The 10,646-nt window shown below is 32.5% G+C and overlaps 1 long non-coding RNA gene across 1 annotated transcript; it reads right to left on the bottom strand.

Moving 5' to 3' along the window:
• Positions 1-8,293: 8,293 nt before the first annotated feature.
• On the bottom strand, positions 8,294-10,646 carry LOC134719747 (uncharacterized). The gene is made up of 2 exons (XR_010107689.1): positions 10,516-10,646; positions 8,294-8,639 (listed from the first exon to the last, which is right to left on the bottom strand). It is a non-coding gene; the product is annotated as an uncharacterized LOC134719747 (long non-coding RNA).

Below are 10,646 nucleotides of genomic sequence, written 5' to 3'. Positions count from 1 at the left end.
GACAATATAAGAATGTTTAAAGATACATCATGAATTCAGAACTGAATCCCTGCCTTTTCACAAAATAATATCTATATCGTCAAGAAAGGTTTATAAAACTTTACGCAAAGATCACTTGCTTTTTGATTCAATGACGTATACGATATAACACTTTTAATTAATGACCATTCTCTTCTCTGCATATGACTCCTTCTATGTGCTTAAGCTGTCAAGTTCATGTTGACCGAATTGACGCAAATGTTCATAATTGATGTATGCATGTCGAAATGTTTTAGTGTATAGTTTATTTGTGTATTTCTCTGTCCTGAATGTTCTTGCCTTTATTTAAACTGTATTCGTGTTATCAAGGAATTGTATATTTAAAAGGAATGGAAACGCGGCCAACTTTAAATAAATCTTATGATGCATCTCTTGCTTTGACCGGGTGTTAATTACACCCCATCGCTCTAACTGGCTCATTACTTATCTGGTAGAAGTTATCGAACGTGGTCATTTAATCTGACACCAGTTATCTAACTTGACAATGATATTTTTTCTTCTTAGGCATGTTTCTGTAATAAAAAAAATAATGAACAAGACATCATTCAAAGGGGCATTCTGTTTCAATTTGCTTGGTGTAAAATAAATCATATTATTGGTTTTTTTAGAAGATAATTCGAAATACACATTCTATTGTAGAGTAACGGTACTTTCATTGTGTAGTACGGACGTGGTAAAGTAGCTAAATGATAAATCATGAAACGAAAAATAAATTAATCCAAGAAAAAAAATATAACAATACAACCACATGCAAAGTTACTAATAAAAAACTTGTTATTCAATTTTGATATTTCATGAAGGTATGTCACAATCAGATGATATCGGACATTTTACGGATGGTAAAAAGTGTTCATGCAAAATAAAGGACATTTTAAAAATGTAGTTAAATGACTGTTAAAGAAAGAAGCTAATAAATTATTATGAAGGAAAGAAAATGTAAACAACTGCAGTATATTATCTAGATAAAAGAACTCAGATTACAGGTGTTATAATAAACAACGGCATGCGGGATTTTCCAATTTGCAGGTATTATATATCATGTATCAATGATAAGCTAATTTGTGTCTTACATACTTTTAAGATGTTAAAAATTAATTATGTCGAGCTCACCTGTTAATTAATGCTAAATTATGCAGAGATGCAATAAATTTTCTAATTAGAAACAGTTAAAACTTTCCCACATTCGCATTTTATTTATTTTAACACCAAATTAGGAATACTTTTGCGGCCTATAGACTACTGTTCTGGGAGAAAAAGGAAGGAACATTTTTGTCTGTTTCGTATGGTAATTTGCGGCAACGCTTAATAATGGCAAACAGCATTACCAAACAACGATTTAGTATCTAAAGCAGCATTTGACAAAAAAAAATGCATATCATAGTACATGGTATATAAAAAGGCACAATAAATCCCAATCGTGTGTCTTCTATATATTTCTTGTCTATTATTTCAAACAAAATGGCGTCAATGTGAACTATAAACATGGGATTTTGAAAAATCATAGCTAATTCGTTTTTATCACCATTTTCATAAAACCAACACTATGCGATAGAAAAAAGACTAAGCTTTTAAATTATATGTCAATGTCACATCTATTTCAAGTAGTTATTTAACTTATTCCAAAGTACAAAGTGTCGATGTATTTGTTGACGCACAACTTCAAATTTTCAACATGTTTCGAAATAAAATCATATATATTGTACCAATTACATTTAGCATTCGTTATTTAGACCAAACTGTAGGAAAATATTCCTTCTTTAAAATGATATCTCATTTTCTCACTTTTTTGTTTCTACTTTCCAATATAATAAAGAAATCGTAGTGCACTCCCAGATTGGTAGACATATTTTGACAGAATATTGAAACTCAAAACTGAAATTTCGAAAAATCGTAGAAAATTCTTAAAAGTTACAAGAAACTTCAAAAAGAGCGTAAGGTTTCAGCTTCATAATTATGTCAACTGTTTTGTTTTGCACTTCGTAGTTTTCAAGTTTTTAGAAAAAAATCAAAACACAGTATTTTTTGTTTTGTAATCCGGATGAAACTCCCTTAATTTTCAAGACCGATGTCTATTCTAATGAGAATTTACTCAATACAATATTACAAACGTATATTTGATGAGGCATTAAAATGATACCTAAGGCCTTACTTTTTGCTAGGAATAAAAGTTTATTCTCGATTTCGGGTTTTTCTCTCATTTATACCGTCTCAAGCAAGATGACACCGTGAATTAAAAGACCGATTTATATGACAGGAAATGGAACTCCGTCATGATTTTTTATATTATTCATCATACTTCAGCCTGAGCCAGACATGGTTTATAGCTCTGCGGGTGCGCTGCGGGTATCCCGATTGATCTCGAGCCGCGTTTCTATTCCTTTTAAATATACAATTCCTTGGTGTTATATAATGTTGTCATGTTAGTGTTATATTTAACATTGCCATAAAAGCGGAAGGTTTGGCATGCCACAAAACCAGGATTAGTTCCCTATTTTTTCTAAGATGTCCTGTACAAAGTCGGGAAAATGGCAGTTGTTATCTTATACCGTATAGCGGGTTATTTTCGCGGGGTGTAAATTTTCGCTTATTTTCGCGGATAGAACAAAATCGCCAAAATAAATTCCGCCAATTTAAAAGTGTACATGCAAAGGTATTGATAAAAGTTTCGAAACCGCCAAAATAAAAACCGCAAAAATATTTCGTATTCCTTATTCGATGAAAATCGCGAAATTTTACACCCGCGAAAATAACCCGCTATACGGTACTTCGTTTCTGTCTGTGTAGCTAGTCGTTTTGGTTTTCTCTTGCACGTCAGTGTTTCTGTTGTTTCGTTGTTTTCCTTTAATAGTTGATGTGTTTCCCTCAGTTTTAGTTTGTAACTCGGATTTGTTTTTCGCAGTCGATTCATGACTTTTGAACATCGGTATAGAGCTGTTGCCCTCATTCATATACCACATTATAAAGTAATCAATTTACACAAAAACACTAATATATCGATAACCATGTCATGCAATATAAAGATATATAAATATTGATTGATTGATTTTTTAGTTGTTTAACGTCCAGTGACAAATATTTCATGCATGTTCAGGACCAGAACAAGTTTACAATAAATACAATAGGTAGGTCATCTGGTAATAGAGACTATCCGAGAAATTAGGGTACATTGAGAAGAGATAGAAATGTAGCTTGAAACAATCAAAAAAAGGACCCCAAAGAGTTGTTTCAAGGGTTCTCAACGTGCAACAGATTTGCACATGAGACATCAGATTATATTAATAGAAAGAAATCATGTACAATCGTGAAATGGCCATTTTTCTATGTCTATTTTATTTCATAACATAGAATACAAAAATACGTAAATCATCGTTTTAAAGATTTGTTGGTAATCTCAGTCATTGATTCATTTTTTCTACTGGTTTTCGTGTTTCACTTTCAAAAAAACACTTTTTTCTTCTGTGATTGTAACACATTCGGAGCCTTATAGTAAACCATCTGCGATTTGGACCCAATAGTAGCAATAATTTTACTCCACCAGATGCACACTTCAATAATCTATCCATCATAGTTTAAATGTGCCGATAAAAATAACAATATGCTTAATGCATATAAAAGTATCGTGGATATATCAAAAGTCGGCTGTACATATACAAGAAACAAATTAACTTTAGTCTATGCCTGATATAAATAAGAAGGTGTGATATGTGTGCAAATGAGACAACTGTCTATATAAGTCACAATGTATAAAAGATTAACAGTTATAGGTCTAAGAACGGCCTTCGACACAAAGCATTGGCTCACACCGAACAGCAAGCAATAAGGACCCCAAAATGTCTAATATATATAGAAAACCGATAAAAAAAAAGGCCCATAAATCACACCAACAAACGACAATCACTGAACACCAGGCTCCTGACTTTGTCCTGGTGCATAACAATGCCTGTTAAGGTGATTAAATAAAAAACAACAACGGTGCACTCAATTCATCAGATATTTGTAATGCAATACCTTAATTTACTTACTCTGTTTTCAAATCTTAGATAATATATACTTGAAGATGATTGGTGTTGGTTACTTTGTACAACAAAATCCATTTTGAATGGTCAGTGCAACGCCTAATGGCATGGTCAATCCATCGTCATATGTTATGGTTATTTTAACGCTTTGTGGCGTGGTCAATTCAACGGCATATGGTATGGTCAGTTCATCACCTTACATAAGACTGGTAGCACAACAGCGACAACTCACTATGTGCCCTACTTACGGCTTAGAAATGTCGCCGTTTGTCCGTTTACTTGCTATCCAATACAAAGATACAGATGACGTAGAAGCGCCGAGGATGCGAACTCCTATTTGGAGGAAGTTCGGGATAATACGGTCAAACTATAAAACTATAATGCTCCGAAGAGATACAAATGTCTTGGTCTAGTAGTAACTTATCTAGCCTTGTACTCAGTAACTCATAGTGATTGTAAGTAAAAAGTAGTAGGGACAAAGTCACTGCTTTTGTTTTAACCACATAAAATTCAAAAATTGTCAAGTTTCACGGGACATTTACTATTCGAGTGACTCATATTCTTTAAATAGTTTTACCTTAAACGATTACTCGATCCTCTTTTTTTCAAATGTTGCCAGATATTCGGAATTAAAATCCCCTCTAACCCTTTCTTTCCTTTCCATAATTTGATTACATATAGTTTAGAATGTCATTTTTGAAAATCATATAAAATCCTTATTATTTTTTTATCGGTTCTAGAAGAAAAACAATGAAAATGTAAAGATAATGAAAAATATCTTAAAATAGAATATGTATCGAAATCATGCACACAGAAATCACACGGAAACTTAATTTCTTTATGTTTTTGGGGGGCTTTTTTTTCGTCAACTATCAATGTGTCCCAGTCTTTTAAAACATTTGTTATTTGAAACAGAGTAACGAGTACCCTTTACAGTTAAATATAATTTTACCGATTGGATCAAGAACCAGCGCGAGTCACACTTGGTTATGTCAAAACACGAAAATGATGACTAAATCATGTATACTACGATTACAACCAGATGAAAACATATATCTTTGTAAACAGAACAAACTTTTTTCTATTAATAGTCTACAGGGCATTATTTTTGCATCCGTTAACAATGTTTAAAGCCACGGATTTTGTTTAGGGAAGGTTTTTTTTGTTTTGTTTAGCTGTCTATTTAACGTATATATGTATGTTAATTTAGATACAATTATTGAAGGATGTACTAAGGTGATCTTTTATGAAACTAAATAAATCAAGAAATTAAAATTGATAGTGTAACCTGAAAGAGTATAAGTTAATAATCAAAATAGGCTAAACATATTGATAGGTCATGGAGCTCCTTTTCGAGATATATCTCTTATATTTGTATTGGCATTATTATAATTCATCTCAAATCAAAAGAAAGAAAATCAAGAATCAGCTTAAATTTTGTCAAAATAAATTACCTTTTACGAGCTTTTTGAAAAGTCTTATATTGAATGTTAGATAGGTGTTATAGGGCAAAATATTTTACCTTGTATCATATGGAAATACATCAAGGAGTCCTACCATCTGACACAAAAGCCTAAACCTCACCTGAGTACATCCTTAAGTTCACATTAAACAAATTGTATAACAAACTGTTGGTTCATTTTTCACTCTGGGTGAATGATGTTTTAACAGCAGTTGTATTACATATATGTTTAACTCTACAGCAATTGGTCACAATAAAGCCTAATGTTAGCCCCCTGTACAGAATGATACTTATGCGTTAGATGATTGTAAAAAGAATTTAGATAATTTAAATCAGAAAATTTCGGATTCTGAAATGAGGATTACTGAGTCTAGAAACGTTATTGTTGATTCAGTAAAGGTTTTTGCTGATTTGAAAGAGAATAGTAAGTATTTTATAAAAACCTCATCACATAACCAAGCCGTTGGTTTTCCTTCATAAAATGTTTAAGAATGATCATTTGTTGGGCCCTTTATAGCTGGTACTGGTGGAAAGTTTGGTTTGCAAAAAAAAAAGACAAGGAAGATAAACATGAACAACGGTGAAAGAAATTGAGCGGTTTGGTAAATATAGTATGAAAGTTTATTGGTCGGTTTGGTAAATAAATTATGTATAGTTTGAGTTAGCATTATACACCCTCGTCGTCCTTTTACATTTGTTTAAATCTAATAGAATTAATCACTGTGATATTCTAATGAAATAAAGATTTTAAATGTGGAAAATGTAAATGAGACAACAACCCGACCAAAGAGCAGACACCAGCCAAAGTCCCCCAAAGGGTCTTCAACGCAGCGAGAAAAACTCGTCCCCGGAGGTGGTCCTCCGCTGTTCCCTAAACTTAGTAGTGTACTGTTAAACGAAAATGGACGTCACACTAAACTTCAAAACATATTAATGAACTAGAATATACAAGAATATACAAGACTAACAAAGGCCAGCGGCTCTTGGCTTGAGACAGGATCAAAAGAGCGACTCGGTTTAACATGTCAATCCCCCCTTTATACCTCATAGAATATTAATAGAATTGTCTACCTATGATATATATGCTCTTCAACATCGTATTTTGTTGACCTTTTTCATTTGTTTGTTCGATTGTCACTGATTAGTCATTTGTAGATTAATAGCTACACGTCTGGTGTTAACAATTTTAATCCTGGATGAGTGTACGTAAAGACGACGTTTTCTTATAGCGAAGTCAAATAAAACTACCTCCCTGCCAAAGGGTCTAGTAAATATTAGTTTTATTCAAGGAGCTTGGTACAACCTTAATATTTGGCATCTATGATGCTTTTTTATATTAATTTCAGAAAATAAAGTAACCTTCTAGGAAATGTATGATCTGCATGGACAGTGAGAAAAATGCGGTGATTTTACCATGTGGCCACACGACCTGTAGGGAGTATGCAACAGAAGTATACTCTGGTTCGAGCGCTGTCCAATATGCAGGGCAGATATTGAAGAGATTAACCCGTTGTATTTCGACTAAGATTGAAAAAAACAATGATTTTAATTAAATGAATTATGAGCGCCAACAAATTGTTGCTAATTTTTTTCTTTTTTTTTCTGTGAAATGGAAACAATAATTGTAGCTAACAAGTTTTATTTCTTTTGTAGTCAAAATATAAGGAGCAACTATTTAACTTTGAGGTGAATATCTTTTTTGTATGATTTTTCTTTTTTTTTTAGAGTTTAGAGACGCTATCAATTGAATTGTCTTTTCAACATCATAACAAGGCATATGGAAACTCTGGATTAATTTTCATTAGTTGATGTGTAACATATTTGTTTTTCGTTCATTTTCGTACATAAATTAGTCCGTTAGTTTTCTCGTTTGAATTATTTTACATTTGTAATTTCGAGTCCTTTTATAGCTGACTATGCGGTATAGGCTTTGTTACTGTTTCATTATGGCTCTTGTGGAGAGTTATCTTATTGGCATTTTACCACATCTTCTTTTTTATAACTTAAATTTTAAAATCCGTACAAAATATATCAATCATTAAAAACAAATTTAAATGGAACCATACAGCTCACATATTACATTACACTTTATTGGGAAATTAACATAATGCAAAAAAGGCAACAGTAGTATATATTCCGGTGTTCAAAATCATAATGATGAAGAGAAAAAAAATCGGGTTACAAACCAAAAGCAAGGGAAACACATCAACTATAAAAGGAAGACCGGGGAACAACAGAACACTTAAGTGCACCAAAAACAAGCTCCAACACATTTAGAAACGAGTATTTGATAACAACTGTCATGTTCCAGACTTGGTACAGGACATTTCAAGAACAACTGGTGGGTTGAACCTGGTTTAATGGCTAGCTAAATCTCCTGTTTTATGTCTATGTTAAAACATATCGCTAAAATGACAACAATACGTGACAGAAATCCCGCACAAACACAAGCAAAAATATTCGTCATACAGAAACGCCAAAACAAATAAATGTACTGTTACACCACTGACGGGATTGTAGTAACGACATTAGGAACATATCCGCTATCATCTGTACATGTGACACAGATATTTCACAGCTGTCAACCAACTCGTCAGTGGTGGCGTCCGTAAGGTTATGAAGGGATGATTGCAAAGTCAACACTTGAAACTATTGGTTTATATCAACCTTCTTCCAAGGAAATCCTGACAGGTAATATATCTCTGAAAATACAAGACCTTTTTCTGTTAAAAATACCTTGGGGGAAAAGAATAATGTAAATAATTTATAATAAGTATTACTAGTTATAAGCTTTTATTCAAAGTATGAAACGAATATATTGAGAACACACGTATTTGCATAGTTTTACGTTTTGTTTTCCAATTATTTATTTACATGTCGTAAGTAAAATCATCGGTCGGGTCGTCGTTGCGGCAGAACTTTTTGCATTGCTTATCAGATTTCCTACAGACGTCCTTGCACTTCTTCTTTTTGTTTTGGTTTTTGTGGTCCCGGTTACAATTTGATTTACATCTGTCTATTCTTCGGCGACAGATGTCGAGACAATCGTTTTGCAGTTGTCTCCCTTTGACCTCTACCATCATCACCATGGCAATCATCAACATAACAACGAGGACTTTGGTCTGAAAAATAGAAATAAATATTAATACATGAAGGTACTTTCGATGTGGAATAACGATTTTTGTCAATTAATGGACTTTAAAGAAAGACAGAAAGAAAGAAAGAATAATGCCTCGTTCACACAGACATTTAATTCGAATTGAATTCGAATCGAATGCGAATTCTAATCGCGTTCACACACTCTTTTTTTTAATTCGAATTGGCTGATTCGAATTACCCAATTCGCATTAGAAATACGCTTTTGTGAATACGAATTAAAAGTTAACGTCGTTTGGACAGTAAAGCGAATTCGACACGCTTTTAATTCGAATTAGAATTGACGTTAGGACGTAAAACGCGAATGCGAATTAAGGGCATACGATACAGTTTTGATCCTGTATTTACAAGTTCATGAAAATTTGCATACAGGCTATTTTTTACCCGATTAAATCAAATATGTAATAAAAATTATACCTTCATGTGCTACTTTTTGAGTAAAATGAGGTCGAAATTTTGTATATTTGCTCAAAATTCAGATTTGTGGCCGTAATTTCTTTTTCGAAAGAAAGACATAACTTTTTTGTTATAAAAGATAAACACAAATTGTTTTTTGTTAAATAATCGGTAATTTCTGTATTTTATAAATATCCTAAAAAATATGCAATTTTTTATTCAGAAATAACTCATATTTATCAAATGTTCATGAATTGAGGAAAAAACGTCATTTTTTACTGCATGTTTATTGAAATTAAAAAAAATCCTCTATTTACAGTGTTATAAAATTTGGGTCACATAATCTCCCTACAAAATGAAACAAAATGCCGTTTTGAAAAATAGGGGTCCATGAACTCGTTTTCAAATTAAATCTGTTTGAATGATAAAAATCAGTCGAAAAATGCATCTTTTCCCGATATCTCGCTGTTTGACGTCGCGAAAATATCAAATTACGTTAGCAACGCCATTACCTTCCCTGTAACTGTATCGTATGCCCTTAAACTTATTCGAATTAGTTAATGTCAATCGAATTCGAATTACGTGTGAACTCAGCATAATAATGAGCTGAAACCTTCGTTGTGAGCCGAGACTCCGTGTGGAAAACCGTACTTTGACGTATAATGGGTTTCTTTTAAAAAGTGTGACTTGTATGGAGATTTGTCTCATTTGCAATCATACCACATCATCTTATATATACATACAATATGGCGTCTTTTAATTTTAGAGATTCACTGCATGTTTTAAAGCACATTTGTTATAACGCTACTTATTGGAAGATAATAGCAATGTTCGTGGTGACAATTTTAGTCTTTAAATTATCACCTTAAAAAATCAATTTCGTATATAAAGATCTTGGCACCAAAACACAGGAACTACACGCAGACGTATACTTCTAGACGTTCTGTGTATTTAAACATGGTTACTTATATTTAACAACTGCATACTTCTACATTCAAATGTACTACATGTAAGTCATATACCTACATATGCTACCTATATACGTATATACTAGTATAATCAATGTCCAGGCTTGAACATCATAGCCACCAAGAACAGAAGTATTGGACATTCACAAACGTTTAACCGGAAGCGTGATTACTGAACAATAAACAGTAAAAATTGTTACATTCCTTTGAAGATTACAAAACTGCTTTGTAGTAAGCCTTATTGATTGAACGCTGAAATATACCATTTATCGTGGTCAAAAGATACCATTTATTGTGGTCAAAAGATACCATTTATTGAGGTCAAGCAGATGTCTGATGACCAAAAAACATCTATATCAGATTTCCCCATACCTTAATAAAGTCTAAGGATTTGAAAAACAAAAAAATATTATTGGTATCGAAAAACAAAAATGTCCCAAGAAAATCCTTTACAAACTAGAAATATAACATCTCTTACCTGCATTTTCGAAATTTGCTCTGTTGAAATCTGTTAGTCTCAGATACTAATAAGAACAACCATGTTCATTTTATACATGTACAACCCTGAAACTGCTCCGAGCATAATCAGATAAATAACATGATTTAATC

Source organism: Mytilus trossulus, chromosome 5 (genome assembly GCF_036588685.1).
Source record: "Mytilus trossulus isolate FHL-02 chromosome 5, PNRI_Mtr1.1.1.hap1, whole genome shotgun sequence".
Classification (NCBI taxonomy): Eukaryota; Metazoa; Mollusca; class Bivalvia; order Mytilida; family Mytilidae; genus Mytilus; species Mytilus trossulus.
Note: the sequence above shows the minus strand (reverse complement) of the source record. Positions and strands in the feature narration are given on the sequence as shown.